Source organism: Hemicordylus capensis, chromosome 15 (genome assembly GCF_027244095.1).
Source record: "Hemicordylus capensis ecotype Gifberg chromosome 15, rHemCap1.1.pri, whole genome shotgun sequence".
NCBI classification, from domain to species: Eukaryota; Metazoa; Chordata; class Lepidosauria; order Squamata; family Cordylidae; genus Hemicordylus; species Hemicordylus capensis.
This window is the reverse complement of record NC_069671.1, coordinates 7,186,066-7,205,201: the sequence shown is the minus strand read 5'-3', so window position 1 is coordinate 7,205,201 and position 19,136 is coordinate 7,186,066. Positions and strand designations below refer to the sequence as shown.

Genomic DNA, 19,136 nt, shown 5'->3' with positions numbered 1-19,136 from the left:
TATAGCTGCATCCTAGATTAAACCTGCTCTGATACAGAGCCTATCATTAAGCGTTAAATATTCTTGCAAGGCTACTTTAATTTGATTTAACATCAGTGGATCATTTAATACAGAGTCATTAATTCTCCATCTTGCAGAGAGGCCACATTCTGGTGATGCTTTTAATCACAAGATTATTGTGGTATGATTTGGGAGGGATACATTGCCTTTTTCCCCCCTTTTTGGCCTTTGGAAACATTACAAAAGGTCAAGTTGCCAAGGAAACAAGCCAGATAAAATGCTACTAATTCTCGGTAATATTGCATATCACATACTCTGTGTTTTTGTTTAGAGAGGACCTTGGTTAATAAGAACGCTTATCCAAATAACCTTTAAAATGTTTTCAGAAACCACTTACTACTTTATTTCATTCATTCATTCAGTCTACATACACCTTCGGACGTTCTGTCCTTGTTCACCTCTTTACCACTTGTTTAATAGCAATAACCTGTTTCTCAGAGATGAATGTACAAATAAACCTTATTTGGAAGCTGCCTCTTGTACTGCTGGTGCATCTGAGATCCCCACCCAGTCAACTGCAAAAAGGTGCTTCTGAAATATTCCTTTTAATTGACAACTGGAAGAACATGTGAAGAGTCACACATTTAACAGAACCGGGCTGCTGGCTTAAAGAAATAAGGGTTTGAGGTTGCCCATAGCAACCCAGGAAATCTGGCTACCAGAGGGATGTGGTTGCCACTGCACTAAGGTTTGGATGTGGGGGTTTTACCCATAACAGCCTGAGCCACCTGGTTGGGGATGGGCAGAGACTTTGGTATGGCATCCACTCCATGTGATTTAGTCACCCAAACATTATTAGTATTACAGAATGGGACATCGCCACAGAGAAGGGGAAAACTTTGGTAATGTATGAATTTGGGTCCTATTTCCTACAGCTCAGGAAGAAAAAATGTTCTTCTTTACATATCAGCCTTCTCTGTACATATCAGCTTGAACAGGTGAACTGAATTTGGCTTCCGCAATTACTCATACAAGTCTGAATAACTTGGCCATGAACAATGAAACACAAACACAACTCTCTTGACTCCTGAAATGAGCTCTCGAGTATTTGGTTGCTGCTGTTTACATCATGTTCTATCTGGAATGAGAAAAACAATAAAGATATCTGTATATGTTGTTCAGACCAGCCTGGATCCATTTGCAGACTTTACTGAAACAAGGTCTGGCATGAGCTGGAGTTGAGATCTTACACAGCATTATGCCGGCAGTTCTGCTCTGTTCTGTATACCCGACTGGTCTATTAATCTGTATACATGAAGCATCTGACTGACTGCCTAGCAAAGTGGGCTCATGTTTCTAAAAGGCATTAGGATGGCTCTCTGGCCAGACCATCTCTTGAGCTCCTCAAGTGTATTCCTTGATAAATAGAAGTCTGGTTAAATTAGGCTCAGTTTTTACCATTGCTACAGAGGCTAAGACCACCAGTCTTCTGGGATGAGGACTGAGGCTCTGATTTGGGAATCTCCCAAATCTATGTCGTCATGTTAAACTGGACTGAAATGTTAGGTTTGCTGTTGGAGAGAAGCTGATGGCTGCTGATGTGTTTACATTTTAGTCAAGTTGGCTGGTATATTACACTATGGTGGGCATCCCACCTTTCTCCTGTGGAGCTCAAGGGCAGTATACATTGGGTTCTGAGGCACTCTCCTAGGGTCACACATGGGTGTTCATCGCTTGACAGCTGCATCATTGGTTGGTGGCTTTTTTGTGTGGACGGGACATCAGACGGAAAATCCATAATCCTTCAAGCTTCCATACCCCACCCATCACCTCCATTTAAAATGAAGGGAGCCGGTTCACGCATTTGGTTTCAAATCCACAAGTCTTTGAATTATCAATGGTAAGTCAGGTGCATTATGTTCCCAAGTTGGAGCAGGAGCAGAAAGGTCTGGCATCCTTTGAGTGCTCCAGTGGTACATAGATCTATGGGTTCCTGTTTCTGATCCTGGCAGCAGGAATTGTGTTGGCTTCTGTTGTGGAGAGGACAGGGCTCCTAAACCTCTGCTACTTTGGACTCCCAGGTTTGTTTCCACTGTTTCCACACATCTGGGGGTGGAGCTCTACATGTTTGTCCCAAATTTTGATGGCCTCACGTCAGTAACCTTAGCACCTTGGCTTCATGTGCCATATAATGAATACAACCCTGCCAATCAAGACACTCTGTTTTATATCACTTATTACTAAATTGAAAATGGTGTTTTACTACAGCAATAAAGGGCCTGTACAGCGCGAGGTACATTTTTATACAACTCTATGAACTTTGTCATTGAAAACATTATAGCCTTGAATTTGAGAGCACAGTGGAAGGCTATATAATTTGATTACCTATATTAATCAACTAGAGTACAACATATAAAACCAGTAATGCATAAGTCTGACTGGAGCCAGATAACCCTCTTGTGCATCTTAGAAAGATTTATTTTCAGTAATATAATTCATTTGACATGAAAGTATCATAATTGCTGTTGCTAGGAAGGGCTTTTTTTTTTTTTTGTTAGGGGGGAAATGGTCATGGTTTCAAAAGCAGCTTGTTCTTTTAAATCTCTGCTTATGAAAAATGGTGATGGTCGGGGATAGGAAAATGGGTTTGTTGTTGCAGTTGTGACAGTTTTTCATTAAGCGGCTGAGCTAACAAATTGGTCCACCTTGAAATATGTTTCTGCTGCATGAACAAAAAAGTAATGGTGGCGGGGAATGGTTTATAAAGGTGTTGAGAGCTAGTCTCTGGCTTTTTTCTGGTGTTAGCCAGAACATTGATGTCTGTGTACAGGTGTTCCTGCAAACAGGAGACTAGCACAGGTTTTCCTGTCATGGTGTGAAATTTGCTTCCTTCCACCTTTGCTCCTCAAAGATATATGTACCTACAGCTTCTGGTTACCTGTTCCTCTTGCCTCTCTTCCAGTGTTTCAGGCAGACTACCTATTTTGTGTGTTTTTTCCATGTGCCTTGAGTAAACGTATCCATTCAGTTATTTCTTCAGTGTTTTGTTTAACGAACCCCCGCAACCAGTCCAGGGTTGTCGCTTTTCCAGTTGAAAAACTGCTTGGAGAAGAGTGGCTTTGGGATTGACACAAGAGCCAGCCAATCAGCCCTGTGTCCAACTCTTTTTGCTCCAAACTGGAAGAACTGGTTTCCCCTGAGCTCAGTCCCAGGAAGAAAATGCTATATGTGCCCTGTTTTATAGCTGTTTCCCTTGTAAATACAAAGCAATCTTATGTTTGTTTAACTAAGACTGTATCCATTTTCTGGATACGATCCGTTTTCTCCTCCTTTCCCTCCCTTTTCTTTTGGATGCCCCCCCCCCGTACTTTCTAAAGGATCCCCACTGAGACAAACTTGCACAGTGAGAAACCAGCTATTGCCAGAGCACCTCATTTCCTCTTAAAGACAGGAATGATTACCCCTGGGTTGCATGAGACTCTGGTTTGTACCCTTTATCAAGATGCAAAGTAGCAACTTACAAAACGGCCATCATATATATCCCAGAGAGCAGAACTGGGAGACTGCCAGATTGGCTACTGCCAAATCGGACTTGGAAGTTTTATTGGGGTCAGGCCTTCCCATGTAACTGGCCATGATCTTTGGATGTTTAATGCTGCTTTGCTGGCCTCTTCTTTTTCTTGTACTTCCCTCAAAGATTATTTCAAGGGTTTGACCTGAACACTCAGTTCTTCCTAGCATCCTCCTTTCCTCTGCCCTCCTCCCTGCCAGTTCTCCCCACTTTCCCCAAGAAAAACCGTTTTTGCCTTGGAGAAGAAGGGAGAAGTCATGAACAGCAGGAGCGATTGGCCGGAATGAAACTTGCAGTGGGCCTCCGTGGTAGAACATCTGCTTCGCATGTAGAAGTTCCCAGGTTCAGTCCCTGGCAGCATCTCCAGATAGGACTGGAAAACACTCATTCCTGAGACCTTAGGGTTGCTTCCAGTCAGTGCAGACAATTCTGAGCTAGACGGACCAATTGTCTGACCCAGAAGAAGGCATCTTCCTACATTCCTGTGAACCACATGCAAGCACTCTCAGCCCCCTGCTGCTAACAACTCTCCTGAGTTGCGGGAAGCTGGTGGCCATTTGCAGCTCAAGGTGGTTGATGCTTGTAAGTGTCCTCCATTTGGGGCTGCCTAGAACTGGCTATCATTAACAACCAATGATCATGAGAGCTTGCAAGCTGCACAGTCTCCAGCTGCCAGTAGTGGATGTGGGTGGTGACTCCATTTTGAATAAGGGCAAGCTCTGAAAGGCTGCACACACGTTGAATTGGGGTCACTCTACTAATCAGGCAGGGGTGCTTGCATTGCAGGTGCTTGCAGTCGAGCACCCCTGCTTCAAATACTTGCCCCATTCTTAGTCAGGAAGGGAATACCAGGTAGTATTCACCTGCAATAGATGCCTTTGCAAACAATTTCTTGGCTTGCCTGCAGTAATTTTAGAACTCCTCCCACATTCTTCATCCACCTTCTTAATCCCCGCAATAATTACTATAATCTTGTTTACATGGCCATATATCCCGAGGTGAAATAGAAAACAGCCACGAACCCCTAATTATCTGGGTGCTTCTCTCTTCTTTTCAATTTACTCTGGCTTCCTTGATTGTAGAAACAAATCCAAAATGAAAAGTTATGGCGTGGTTATCAGAGAATAGCATTGTGCAGCCGGCTCTGAAGTGTTTAGATTAAAATATAGCTGTGAATGTAGTAGTGTGAAGCTTCCTGGCAGTTCTCCTCTAGATTGATTTGCAATTCACTTTTGGTGTCGGTGTTCAAGCATTCCTGTTCGGATGCTGCTGTGCCAAATTTGTTATCTTAATTCATTTTGTTAACCTACCATGATGAGCAAGTTCATTCAGTACCTTCATTGGAATCTGCACTATTGGTGAATGTTTATGTAAGAGCTGATGTAATGTGGTTAAGAGCAGAGTTGTGCCCCATGGTTCAAATCTCAACTCAGTCGTGAACATGCTGGGCAGCCACTTTTTCCCAGCCTCCTCCCTCAACCACACATTACTAGTCCAGGATAGTTGTGAGATATGCTGAGTAGTGCCATGGATGTACAGAAAACAGAAATGATACCGCCCCTCCATGGATCAGACAGAGGTAAGAAAGGCAAAGGCAGGAGATAATAAGAGATTGAGATGGGAAACCAATAATTTTAAAGTGACTCTCCATGAGCAGCGCAAAGTAGTAACCTCCTGAAAACTCCAGAAGCTACCTTCTACCGAGTCAGACCATTAGTCCATCTAGCTCAGTATTGTCAACATTGACTCCAGCAGCTCTCAAAGGTTGCAGGCAGGAGTCCCTCTCAGACCTGTCTTGGAGATGCCAGGGATTGAATCTGAGACCTTCTGCCTTTAAGAATGCAGATGCTCTTTGTAGAGCAGCTCCATCCCCTGTGGAGAATATCTTACCAGTGCTCACACATATAGTGTCTCATTCAAATGCAAATCAGGGTGGATCCCGCTTAGCAAAGGGACCATTCATGCTCCTACCACAAAACCAGCTCTCCTCCCAACAAGCTGGTAGGGGAAACAGGGAAACAACTCATGCCATAAACCTTCCCATAATCAAGCCATAGCAACTCACTGCCTGTTTTGAGATCTCTGGGTTAGTATATTTTCTGGAAGGAGATCCATTCTAATAAGGATCACATTAATGGATTCAAAAGCACTTTTCTATTGCAGAAATTTCCTGTAGCAGCTTTCTGCCAGCTAATAATGACCCAGTGCTGAAGAAAGACAACCACACGTGTTCTCTGCTGAATGCATATGTTAATGACTATCCCAGATAGAGCTGCATGATGTGCAAAGAGGAGAACTGAGAAATGTTTAAATGTATTCCGGGCTTATATAGAGATAGGTAGATATAGATATCACATACAAATCCCTTGTTGCCTCTTAGTATTCATGGGTTTTAACCTGTTGTGACATGTACATAGTTCTCACACTTATTCCTGGCCTGGACTTGATGGGAATCAGGTTAAACAGAAAAGGGAAAATTGATTTTGACTGTAAATTGAAAATCCTCTGGCATGCAGCTGAAGTCTGATCCCAGCCAGAGTGAGGTGGTGGGATGGAATGTACCACTTCAAACCACAGGTCAGGGTATCAATTTTGAATACTCAGCCACATATATTTTTAAATAGCCCTTCAAAAACAACCTAGCAGATCAGACAAAGAGGTGGTTGTTGTGCTGTTTTTCTGCCTGCGCAGAGTTTCTGTACAAAGGAGCATGAATGATACGAGTCCCACCTACACCCTGAAGAGTTGCAGTCCTTATCCCACCACTTCATCCCTCCGTCATTCTGCTGCTTATGTCACCCAGTCCTCAGTTTCTAGTCTGAGGATGGAGTGGGAAGGATCTGTCCAAGGGCCAGTCTCAGAAATGACTTGCACCTGAGGCAGAAAGTCCATATGGCACCCCCACCCACTTAATGCCTTCTTTGCCTCATGCCTACAACTGACAGCAGATGGAAAACCCACCCACTCTCAACTCTATTCCTCACCCCACAATCAGGCCCACACCTTAAAGTACAGTACAGCCCAGTACTGAAATCTCCGCTGAGCACCATGACTCATCCTTGAATTCTAGATGCAATAATGAAGAAGCATGTGCCTTCTTGAGCCTGTGCAGAGAGCCCTCCCATCACTGGAGGGTATCGGGTCAACCCAGCATATGCCTAGGGCTTGGGAACACAAGTGCCCAAGGAGCCCTGTTCTATTTGCTCATATTATCCAGAATGCAGTGGAGGATTTGGGGACCCTTTAAACATAATCGCTCTAAACACATTTTTCTCCTAGCGTCTGTGATTGAACTCTGCATTCCTATGAGTTACATAGGAAGCTGCCTTCCTATTACAGGAGTGAGACCACTGGCCCATCTAGCATAGGACTATCTACACTGACTGGCAGCAACTCCCCAGGCTTTCAGGCGGGTCTTTTCCAGCCCCACCTGGAGATGCCAGAAATTCAACCTGAAACTATCTGCAGGCAAAGCGCAGGTTCTCTTCCACTGAGCTACAGTAACCCTCCCAAAGTTATTCCCAAAGATCCTCCCAGTCAGTCTCCATGCATGACCTGCTTAGCTTCAACAAAGTGTCTTTATCACGTATGCTTAATCTCATTAAAGGTTCATATTTAACAAGGGAGAATTCCATGCTTTCCCTATGGACTGAACTTTCTCTTCCCCCCCCCTTCAAGATCTCTTTGCCAGCTCTTACTGAAGCTGCTCCTGGAGATTTAGGAACATAGGAAGCTGCCATATACTGAGTCAGACCATTGGTCCATCTAGCTCAGTATTGTCTTCACAGATTGGCAGCGGCTTCTCCAAGGTTGCAGGCAGGAATCTCTCTCAGCCCTATCTTGGAGATGCTGCCAGGGAGGGAACTTGGAACCCAGATGCTCTTCCCAGAGCGGCTCCATCCATCCCCTAAAGGGAATATCTTCCAGTGCTCACACATCAAGTCTCCCATTCATATGCAACCAGGGCAGACCCTGCTTAGCTAAGGGGACAAGTCATGCTTGCTACCCCAAGACCAGCTCTCTTCTAGACCAGCTCTCCTCTTCTGCCCCCAATACGTTTCCCAGACTTGTTCTCCATATCAAGCCATTATCATCTTTAGGGTTGCTTTGAAGAGTCACCTGTAGATGGATGATGCTGGTTCCTGTAGACTCCCTGCCAGCCCTGGTGGGTTGGCAGCCCTAAATGCTGGAGAGCCACGGCTGGTCAGTGTTGACAATACTGAGCAGATGGACCAGTGGTCAGGCCCAGTATAATGTGGCTTCATGTCATTATAGGAGTCAGGTGAGGAAGGGCAGGTCTTCACTGGCCCCCAAGAGCATGCTTAAGAGTTGCTTTATTTCATCCTGCTTTTTATTCATTTTCCTAAATTTTCCCAAGAGCCGCGTATGGCTCATGAAACATAGTTTTGGCCTACAGTATATTTCTATCCATCCATCCGTCCATCCATTAGTGAATTTGCAGACGCCAACACTTGCTTTTTGGAAGGCTTTGAAACTCAATCTCTCCCCCACCCAATTTTTTTAATCAATATTCTTTCATTAAAGCTTTTCAGAGAAGAGGAGCATTTACCCGCATGCCCTCTAGTATATCAAAAGCTGGCACTGGGTCTTGTTTTTGTTTTTTTAAACAGAGGGGGCCACCAGCTTTCACAACTGGGAGAAGAAGAAACTTTGTGCAGAAGTCATTGCAGGAACTGGATCTTTTATATGTTCCTCAAGGGGATATTCATTGCCTGAAATGGGCCAGTTTTATATGTCTGAAGAATGGCAGCTCTCTGAATCCTTGTGCAGCTCGAGGTATAATTAGGGATACCGTGTGGGTGTGGGTATAAATTTATATATAATATCTCCAAAGAAACCCCCTTTAAAAACAAAAGAGGGGGGCATAAAAGATCTGCTTTTCAAATCCCTGCAATGATTTTCCAGTTGCTAGTTCTTTTTTTTTCCTTTCACCTTCCTTTTTAAAAAGTTGTTCAGCCTCCTAATATTTCTGCCTGAATTCTTTCGCGACAGAAGCAAATGAAAATTACACCGTGGTTTTTAGGTCTCTGTTCCCTGATTTTTGCTTGTCATGTCATGAACTTCTCTGGAGCAGTGAAATGGCAGCCCATCTCCCAGAGAGCTCCAGAAAGATTTCGAAAGTTGTCTTGTTAACAGCTTGTCAGAAACCTACATTTCAGTCTCACTGAGTTTATATCATGCGCATGCACACACACACACCAAAAAAAAAAAAAAGTTGCTGGAAATTATGATTTTTACAGGTTCTGACATTTTTCTAAAGAACTGGAATGCTCAAGGCTGCCTTTTCTCCACTCTCCCTCCACCCGTCTGCCTCCCTTAACAGGCTGTGCTGTTTGGGGTAATATTCTGCGTTTGCAGCAACTGAACATCAGAGCAACACTCAGTTTCTTCCCTTTAAACATGTTCTTTGAATTATTTAAGGTGTTTTGATGTAGGCTAGAATTTGTAACAAAGTCCTCCAGCTTTTATCCTAACAAAAAATCAAAAAGGTTGAATCCCCCCCCCCTTGTTGCTGTTCTCCCCCCACCCCACTCCTTTCCTCCCTCTCATTTTGCTCCCTCCCCTTTCTGCTTTTAATAGATCCTAGGTTGGAGCATCAGGGGACTTCCTTTTATGTTGTACAGCATGAAATGACTTAGTCAGGGCCTTCCTGATTAATTTATGAAGACTAAGGAAAAGAGAAGAGAAAGGGGTTGGAAGGGGCGAGGGGGGGTGTTGGGGAATAAAGCAACCCTTTGGGAATTGACCCCAAGCTGTAGCGGATCAACGTGCTTTGTTGGAATGAAAAGAGACTTTTAAATAGTATTTTTTAAGCATTGGCTCCTTGACCCTGAGAAGTAACATAGCCTATCACGAGGAGGCAGCATTTGGGGAGGGGGGTGGATTATGCAGCCCAAGGAACTGGTTCCAAGAGTAACTCAAGGCCTTTTGGTGTTAAAACCAAAGCAGACTGGAAGTTAACATGCTTTGAGGTGCACGGTGGGGGTGAGAAACAACCCTTCTCCATCCCCCCCCCTTGCAAACACTTCTCTTCCTCTTCACTTGCAGATGACAGCTGTGGGTCGCCTAACAAAATGTCCTCCCGAATGGAGGCCCCTTCCGAGCGCGCAGCCTGCGCCAACCGCATGATGCATCATTGCCCCTCAAAATTAGCTATAGCGCTCGGGGCCATCCTCCACTGCCACCACTAATACTCTCTTGCCGTGCTTCCCCAGTACACAGAGAGAGAAAGAGGCCTCAACTGTATACATGTGTAGTGCTGATGACCCCTCTCCCAGCCAAATGCAGAGAAGAGAGAGGGGGGTGGGGGGGGTGAGGAGAAAATTGCTGCCCGGAGGCTCAGTCTGCTTCTTACAGCTCTCCCCCCCCCGCCCAACCTCCTACCCCTCAGCATTCGGAAGCCTGAGCTGGTCTAGCCACGGGGAGGCCCTGGACTCATTTCATCAAGCTGTCAAAGAGCTAGTGGAGCTAAGAGGACTCTCTCCTGCCTGAGGCAAGTTCAAGTCAACATTCGATTTCCTCCCTTCTTCTTCCTTTTCTGTCTTCTCTCCCCTGCTCCCCCTCCCCACCTCTTCTATGCCTCTCCCTGAGCTGCAACAGCTCACTGTTCCTTGCCAGCCGAAAAAGACTTGAGGGACCTTATAAAGGACACAGTGGCAAAATTGCTGCAATAAATCAGTGCCCCTCCGACACTTGGCAGTAGCTTAATGTTTTGGCAGTTTCTTCCGTGTGTAAGCCTTAAGTCCCATTAGCAGACTTTTCTGTCAGCTTGGCTCATGATAAAGCTCCCTCTTCCCATCTTCTTAAGCAACACCCTGCAGACTAATATGGTCCCACCCGAGTATGTACACACACAAACACACACAGAGTAATTGTGAGGATTTGGGGAGCAAGGAACTTGATTGAGAAGCAATGATACATTTGAGCTATGCCTCAAACCCAACTTAGCCCCACAGCCTGTTTTTTCAAGTTCTGCTGTGGAAGATGCAAACTAGCAGTAAAGGAGTTTTCTGTTCAAACATGCTTGAATATTGTGCCTTCTGTCCCAAAAGACCTATTGCCTAATCCCAGATTTGCGGGAGCTGGGCACAGGGAACTGAGACTGACAGTCTTTCTTTTCTTTTTTAAACCTGGCATTGTAAGAAAGTGGTATCCAAAAGGTAGACCAAGCTGTGCTCATCAGCCAAGGGCAGTTTAGCTGTTGAAGAAAAAACTCTACAGGTTTCCTTCATAGACTGCTGCTGATCACTGACAACTTTCCAGTTTGCACAAGCAAGAAGTGGGTGCTGTATGTATTTGGCAGAGCAGTGGGGAGGGGTCTGAGTGCCAACTCTCAAGCACACATGAACCTTGGATTCCACAGACTGAAATCTGGATTTAGCCTTTGCACTGTTCTACTGCACAATTCATTGTGTTCTTCCCCACTGCTACCACCATTGGAAAGGTAGTCTTCTGACTAGTATTCCCTGTAACAGGGATTCCCAGATGTTGTTAACTACAACTCTCATCATCCCCAGCTGCAAAGACCATTGGCTGTTATAGTCACCAACAACATCTGAGAATCCCTATTACAGGGAACCCTGGTTCTGACCCAGCTCTCAGACACCTTGGACCAGGGTTTTTTTAACCTTGGGCCCCCAGAAGTTGTTGTACTACAACTCCCATCATCCTCATCCACAAAGGCCATGTCTGGGGATGATAGGAGTTGTAGTCCAACAACAGCTGGGGGCCCAAGGTTAAGAAACCTTGCCTTGGACAATGCCCTTGAGGTGACAGAACATTAAGGATATCAACCTACAAGCTTCCCTGAAAAAGGAGGACTCAGTATCTCCAGGAGCCTTTTCTCCATCAACTACTAAAAGCTCCTTGGCCCCTAGTAAACCCCTGCCTTAGAAAATGTATCTGGGGAAAACTCAGAGATATGAAAGCACAAGCTGCCAAGCCCTAATTGTTTAAACTCCTGCCCGCTCATGGTCATCACAAAGGTGTTGGATTTCTTCTGACTGTTATTGAAGGTCTGAATTGGTGGAACAATATCTGTTCTCCTTGGGAGCTCTCCTGGTTCCTGAAGACCCTGTCGTCTGCTGCTGCTGGCTGTTACAGTTGGTTTTTGTGTTGCTCCTGGTTTGTTATCCAGCACCTCAGTGGGCCTGAAACATGCATGCATAACTAGCTCTGTCCCCCCTCCACCAAGAAACCAGTTGCAGGGAGTAACAGCAGGAGAGAGGGCATGCCCTCAACACCCGGCTTATGGGCTTCCCAATGGCATCTGGTGGGCCACTGTGTGAAACAGGATGCTGGACTAGATGGGCCTTCTTGGACCTGATCCAGCAGGGCTGTTCTTATGTTCTAAACCATCAGTTTAGCAGGAAGGTTTCTGCAATTAAAGGCCAGAGCAAGTAGCAGTCTTGCCCTGAGTGGTTTTAAAGATTAAACACTGGTTCCAGCGTTGTATGCATATGTGGGATATGTGTACATTGTACGTCAAAGGCAAACAAATTATATCCTTTGAATTATCGACCCTGACCTCATCACCTTTTGCCTACTTCGTGTTCTCTTATGTACCATTTGGGAATCCTTTGTTAAACCAGCTACAAAAGGTTTACTTACTCTGAGAATTCAAAGGACGGTGGGCCTAAGAGAACCAAGCAGAATACCACTAGAAGTCTGACAGAAGATGAAGATGAGGAAACTTGGCTTTTAACAAACAAGTGTCTAGATACAGAAGCCTTGTTTAGTCTGAATTGCTATTGGCAATGCAAGCTGGCATCAACCCCTTAGTGCAGTGAACTGAAAACAAACCCCATAACAATTTCCCATTATCTGGGATGCATAAATGGAACTGGAAGAAATGTTAAATTTTCTTTTAGTTGGTTCAGAATTCATCATAATAATTTGCATAGCACTTTTTTCAAGGCACACAGAGTAAATTTTACTATGTTTATTTATTTATTAAGAATATAGGGTAGTATCCAGACTCAGCAAATTACCATTTTCTAATAGATAAATAAATGGTTTATTAGTCTGACCATGCAATGTAACAACATTGCAAAACATTGTCATTCTTAAAATTAAAGCAAGAAAGAACTACAGTTTTGTTGAGGGTTTGTAAATCGCCTGTTGGCCTCTGCAGATTTCTGTGTTGCCGGCTGTTGCGTGGCTCTCAAAATTGGCACTGTTTTGCTATAGCCATTTGCAAACGCAGCCACTGGTTGCCTCGTCCTGTTCTTTGCCCTTGCAAATACATAACCAGTTTTCTGTAAATCCAATCAATGTTCAAAGTTTAAGAAGAGGAGGGAGCCATTTGCTGTGAAGGTGCAAACGTAATAAATCCCTGAGGTACCACTTGGGTTGGGAGTTGAAAGCAGTCTAAAACTAGTCTACTTTTCTACTCATGGACATTTCCCTTCAACCCAGAATGAAGGTCACCTTCATTGCCTTCAACCCGTTCCCGTCAACCCGTCTTCAACCCAGACGTTATCTAAAGTCCAGAATGGCATGGTAAAAATTAGCAACGTTTAATAATTAGAGACATACATCTATCTATCTATCTATCTTTCTATACCGCCCTTCCAAAAATGGCTCAGGGCAGTTTACACAGAGAAATAACAAATAAATAAGATGGACCTCTGTGTCCAAAGGGCTCACAATCTAAAAAGAAACATCAGATAGACACCAGCAACAGTCACTGGAGGTACTGTGCTGGGGGTGGATAGGGCCAGTTACTCTCCCCTTGCTAAATAATATCACCTCTTGATAACTCAGTCAAAAGCTGTATAAACTTTCAATGACTAGAATAGCTTTTTTATTTAAAAATCATAGGTAGTTGTGTTGGTCCAGTGGGGCAGGGGGAGATACAAAATACCATGTTGGGTTTTATTTTTAAACAGCTGTCTTGCATTTTCTGATCCACTTTAACAGCATTCACACAACAGTACAAGGGAAATTCAAAAACACTAGTAATGCCTGTGTGAAAACCCCTAATTGTTACACAAGTTGTTTAGCCTAGTTTGTCCCCGGAGCTCAGGTTCAATCTAAAGTATGACTTGGATTCTCTCTCTCTCTCTCTCACCCCCTCCCTCCCTCCCCCTCCACACACATCCAACTCCACAAAGATCAGGTTGACCTTCATTAGACTCACATGCTGGAGGGCATAGGGCTTGGTGGCAGATGAATCCAACTCCACACAGTCTTGTTTATTTGATATTTTTATTTTTCCTTTATTTTCAAAGCTTACTTCCCCCCAGCAAGATTCAGGCTTAAACCTGTCACTGCCCCCCAAACTGTTTTGCAAAAAAATGTGGGGCAATTAGGGTCTGCTTTGCAAACATTCTTGGTGGAATTAAGAGGCAATTGGCACAACTCAGAGAGTAATCCCTTTACAAGCCTTTATGAACACAACACAATAGCCTGTTTACCAATTTACTTATAGAGCAGGAGTGTTAACAGGCCTGTAGGAAAATTCAGGTAATTGAGGCTTTTGTCTTTCAATGAGCCCCCATAGCTGTCAACCATTGCCATTCCTCACATTTCTTTAACTGTGTATTTTGACAAGGGCTTTTGTCCCATTGACAACAGCTGCGTGGGAGGTAAAGATGTGGAGGGCTTTTTTTCTCTTCTCTCCCTCCCCGCCAAATTCCTCTATGGCTGACATTCTGTAGGGAAAGCCTATGTGCCGACTTGTTGTGTGACTTAAACCAAGAAACTTTTTGCCTTAGTTTTGTCATTTTGACGATGGTGGCTTCTCTCTTTTTCGACCTTCATTGAGAACAGCCAATCTTGCTTTCCTCCTTTGGAGACAAGGGTAGGTTAAAAAAATATGTTCAGGGGTATTGTGGTGGATGTACCTCCAGTATTTCAAATGCAGGAAATTTATATTAAGTGGTGTTTGAAAGGAGCGCAGCTCACACTTTGTAGGGACATACATTATAAATTATCATCCTCCCCTCCACCCCCCCGCTCCAGTTTGCGTGGTTGTTTGTACTCCCAGTTTTGGAAAACCCATTTTTAAAAAAAATCTATTTGTGATAGTGAACATACACATTTATGGAAGTTTATTTCCTTCCTGTAGATTAACTACCTTTCTGCCAAGAATTTTGTCTTAGATCTTATCCTGAACATTATGAAGAAACTATACAATACAATACAACACAATCAGGGGCATAGCTAGGGAAGAGGGGGCCGTTTTCATCCTTCTCTCTGGCAGCCCCCCAGAGTGAGGGAGATAATGAAGAAAATAAGGAGGGGTAGAACTGGAGGGCCCTCGGGAGCTAGGAGCTCTTTGAACCCTTTTGCTCAATTATAGCTATACCCCTGAATACAATACAATACAATACAATACAATACAATACAATACAACATGAATACTTATATAGCGCTTTTCAACCAAAGTTCCCAAAGCGATTTACATACATACATACATACATACATACATAAAATGGCTCCCTGTCCCCAAAGGGCTCACAGTCTAAAAAGAAACATAAGAAAGACACCAGCAACAGCCACTGGAGGGATGCTGTGCTGGGGATGGATAAGGCCAGTTGCTCTCCCCCTGCTAAATAAAGAGAATCGCCGCTTTCAAAAGGTGCCTCTTTGCTCAGTTAGCAGGGGATAGGCATAGCAATTGGCTTTAAATTGTGTAATAAAGTAAAATGTGAGCAAACAAGACTCTACTCATCCCCATTGAAGTCCAGGGCTAGCAAAGACATTGAGATGAGCATCACAGTTCACAGTCCTGCAAATGCCACAGTGTCTGGGTAGGTGTTTTGGGAGCAGCTCATTAGCTTTGTTTGTGCTAATGTAGTCCTTCATCTCCAATTGGACGGCATTACACAGTTTAGGACAGTTAGTGTGCTGTCTTTTTGTGTACTGGCGATTCCATGAAAAGAGAAACCCTTCATTTATATTAAATTTTTAGACGTTGTCCATAATAGAGTTGTTGAAGAGAAATCAGAGGAAATAAGTATTTGTAGTCAGCAGAGCCTTGGTACATTTTGTGTGTCGTTTTATAAAAGTTGAGCATGCAATCTGATGGTTTGCTTATTTTACACTTCTCACTGATCTGCACGAGGTATAATTGTGTAGCTCCATGAAGCAGCATTAGGTAATTCTGTATCCTATAGCAATGTATGCCATCTGTAATGGATTTACATAGTTATTATACCCGTATAGGAACTGAGAGGTCAAGTGTGTACTAACATGTTTTGATTGGCTGGAAGAATGTATTTAAATACTGAGCAGACTTTTAAAAACTTGACAACACTCCCTATTCTCTTTCAGTCAAGCAGTAAGTCAACATCCAGGGGCAAAGGAAATAAATACATTATTTACCTGAATCCTATGTTTCGTCCAAGTTCTTTGATGTTAGAAATGGGGGGCTCATCTTAAATTCAAAGTCCTGTTCCTTTTGGGTAAATACAGCCATATTCTGTATTCAACCTCGATTTTTAAGGGGGTCATCTTAAATTCAGAGAAGCTGTTCACACACGCCTGCAAAATCAGGTTAAGGAAGCCCAGCCAGGTTTTGCACATGCGTGTGTACCACCGGGATCGAGCCTGATCCTGGCAATCCTAACCGGCAAACCCACCTACAAAGCCACCCTGTTAAACGACATTAGGAGAGCGAGCACGCTCCTAACCCCGTTTTACTGACCGTCTTGTCAGCTGCGACTGCTTGTAGCTACCGCTGGCAGATGGTGGGATCCCAGCCAGCTCCGGGGAGGGGAGGGGGGGTCCCCATAATGCACCACACACTCACACGGTGCATTATGGGAGCTCCTGGGGGCAGGGTGACGCATCCCGGCACCCCAACCCTCGGTGATCGTCTGGGCGGGCAATCCACCTGCCCAAAGGAAGGAACCTGCTCCTCAGTGGGGAGGCAAGCTCTTTAGGGCTTCCTCCCTGCTAAGCCTCTTGCCCTTTCTCACTGCTTGTGAGAAATGGCTCAGAGTCTTCTATTCAAGTAAATACAATAGTATTAGATTTTGATGACAGTCCATGATTGTTTCTCAGAATAGTTGCAATTTAAATTCCCTGGTTAAGATTGAAATACGTAGAAATGAATGGGGAAAGGAAACTATCTCCTTCTCTCTCTCTCTCTCTCTCTCTCTCTCTCTCTCCCTCTCTCTGTGTCACACACACACACACTCGTACTTTTTGGTTAAGAAAAATCAACTATTTATATCAAATCCATAGTCCTGCCATGTATCATAAAATGGGCTGTGTAATCTTTAAAAGAAGTCAGAGCCTTAATTCTAGATGGAGGAATACTTACCTATATATCGTACTTTCCCCCTCCCCTCCCTGGGTCTAATATGATCATTTAGGGGCCTTGAGATCAGCCTCATTGGCTCCTGCTGTTTTCCAGTGAGGAGCTTTTGCTTCTCTAGAACTGTTCCCGTCTCATCCAGACAGATACTGCTGAGCGTTCCAGACTGTACTTTTTTTTTTAATCACAGCATATCATAAGAAGATAGGCTTACCTGCCTGCCAGTTCCTCTGCCAAAACATGCCTTCAGGCAAACCTGGCAGAGTTAAACTAACACACAAATAACTGCTCAAATGTGGTGCTGGGAAATTGTTGACCAGTGCTTTAGTTCATTTTGATAGAAAGCACCAGTGTGGGTGCCAAAGATAAATCCCTTCCCCACTGGTTGTCACTGCTTTGACAGCAAACTCCAAAGTCAACTGAGTCTAAAATAATGTAACTTGAGAAGCCGCTCTCCATGGGCAACTGACAAAGCGTTCTGTAATGTATGCTGTAGAGAAGAGAAGATTTCCTATTTAATGCAGAACCCCCTGCTGCTTGGAGGTCATTTTCTGCCCATGCAAAAGGCCCAAATAGCTTCATTTTTATTTTGCAATGGTAATGCCTTCTCATCTCCAGCCAGTGAGATCTATGCATCCTTAAACGTTCTAAGGTGTCATTATCTTGCCATACGCACAGCTGAAAACAGAACCATTTCATTTTTAGAGTCAGCAAGTGTGTTCAATGTGAAACTACTTAAGCGCAGCTATTTTTCCTTCTCCTTTGCCTTATGACCTTTTTTCATCTAGAAAGCATTTTCAGAACATTGTGACGTGAGGTTTTACCTCGCTAAGAGCAACTGTTGCAAATTGAGGAATACAGATCTTTCCCAAAGAATCAAGAGAATTGCAGCATTCAGAATCACAGGCCAGAGACTGGATCTTAAGGCACACAGTTCAGTTATGCTATTCGTAGGTTTGGGCTTAGCTACCTCTTACTGGAGGTCAGGTGGGATTCAAATCCAACCAGCAACATTCTAAATATGCATTTTTTAGCTCTAGACTCGGTCTGTCTTGGAGATTCAGTTTCTGGCTATCATGTTCACTGACAGATTTGACGTCCACAAATGTCCTAATCCCCTTTTGAAGTCACCCAAGAGCAGAAACAGAAATTTGGACACAAAGATGATATTCCCAGAGCTGTGTTTTCCATCAACTTGCTAAGCAGAGATGGGCATCTGTTTGGGAGAAGCAGGAGCAGAATGTTTAACCCTTCTACCTCCTCCAAAGTTTCCTCTGTAATCTTTTCCAGCCACTTTTTCCACTTGCCCCAAAAGGTATCGAGGGGGGCCAGGAAGAGTTAAATACATGTGCAGATATGTATAACCTGCCTCCTAGTTCTGCTCTGCAGATGTGCCCCATCCCACCTTCATTTGCATCAGTATTCCATCTTTGCTGCCAACCATGTATTTCATCCTAAGCTAATGTCTTGGCATTATATGGCAATACATTCCATTTGTTGAACAGTCTGTTAGTCATGTTGTGTATAGAGATACATTTTTGTCTGTCTGGGACTTACTGCCAGTCAACTGAATTGGATGAATCTGAGTTCTAGTATTTTGAAAGAGTTAATTATCTGCTGTAGTCCTAATTTTATAAACCTCTAAATGGGCTACTGTGACCCCATTTGCTGTGTTTTTCATAGAAACCCAGCTTTCTTTGTAGGGAAAATGGTCCAATCCTATGAACATTGGAGTTGCCATTTTCTGTACCTTCCAGCTCCATTACTTCTTTTTTTGAGACAGGATAACTCAACTATACACAGTCCTATAACTGTGCGCATACCATAGAATTATATGATACTTGCTTCATTTTAAAGCCCTCTCTTTATAGTTCCTAATACTGGATATATACAACTGTACCACACTGAACTGGCATATTTAGTGAGCTTTTCACGATGACACCCACCTTTTTTCCCCTTAAAGCTGTACCCCATCAGCCTCATTGTGATTTGGATTATTTGCCCCAGTGTACATCACTTGGACATATGAATATTGAATTGCATCTGACTTTCTGTTGCCCAGTAGGACAGATGGATATATCCTTTTAGAGCCCTTCACACTCCATTTGGGACTTTATTATCCTATATAATTTGAGTTGGCTGCAAATTTGGCTCCCTCATTGTTCACCTCTGACGTTAGATCATTTACAAACAAATTAAAAAGAAGTGACCCCATTACTGATCCTTGGGAATCCACCCCACTGGTGATGTCTGTTTATATTCTCAAAGTCTCCTGGT

At 43.8% G+C, this 19,136-nt stretch overlaps 1 protein-coding gene across 25 annotated transcripts in view; it reads left to right on the top strand.

The window, feature by feature from the left end:
* Nucleotides 1–19,136, top strand: part of FBRSL1 (fibrosin like 1) — a 788,945-nt gene that overhangs the window by 498,767 nt on the left and 271,042 nt on the right. The window lies entirely within an intron of this gene.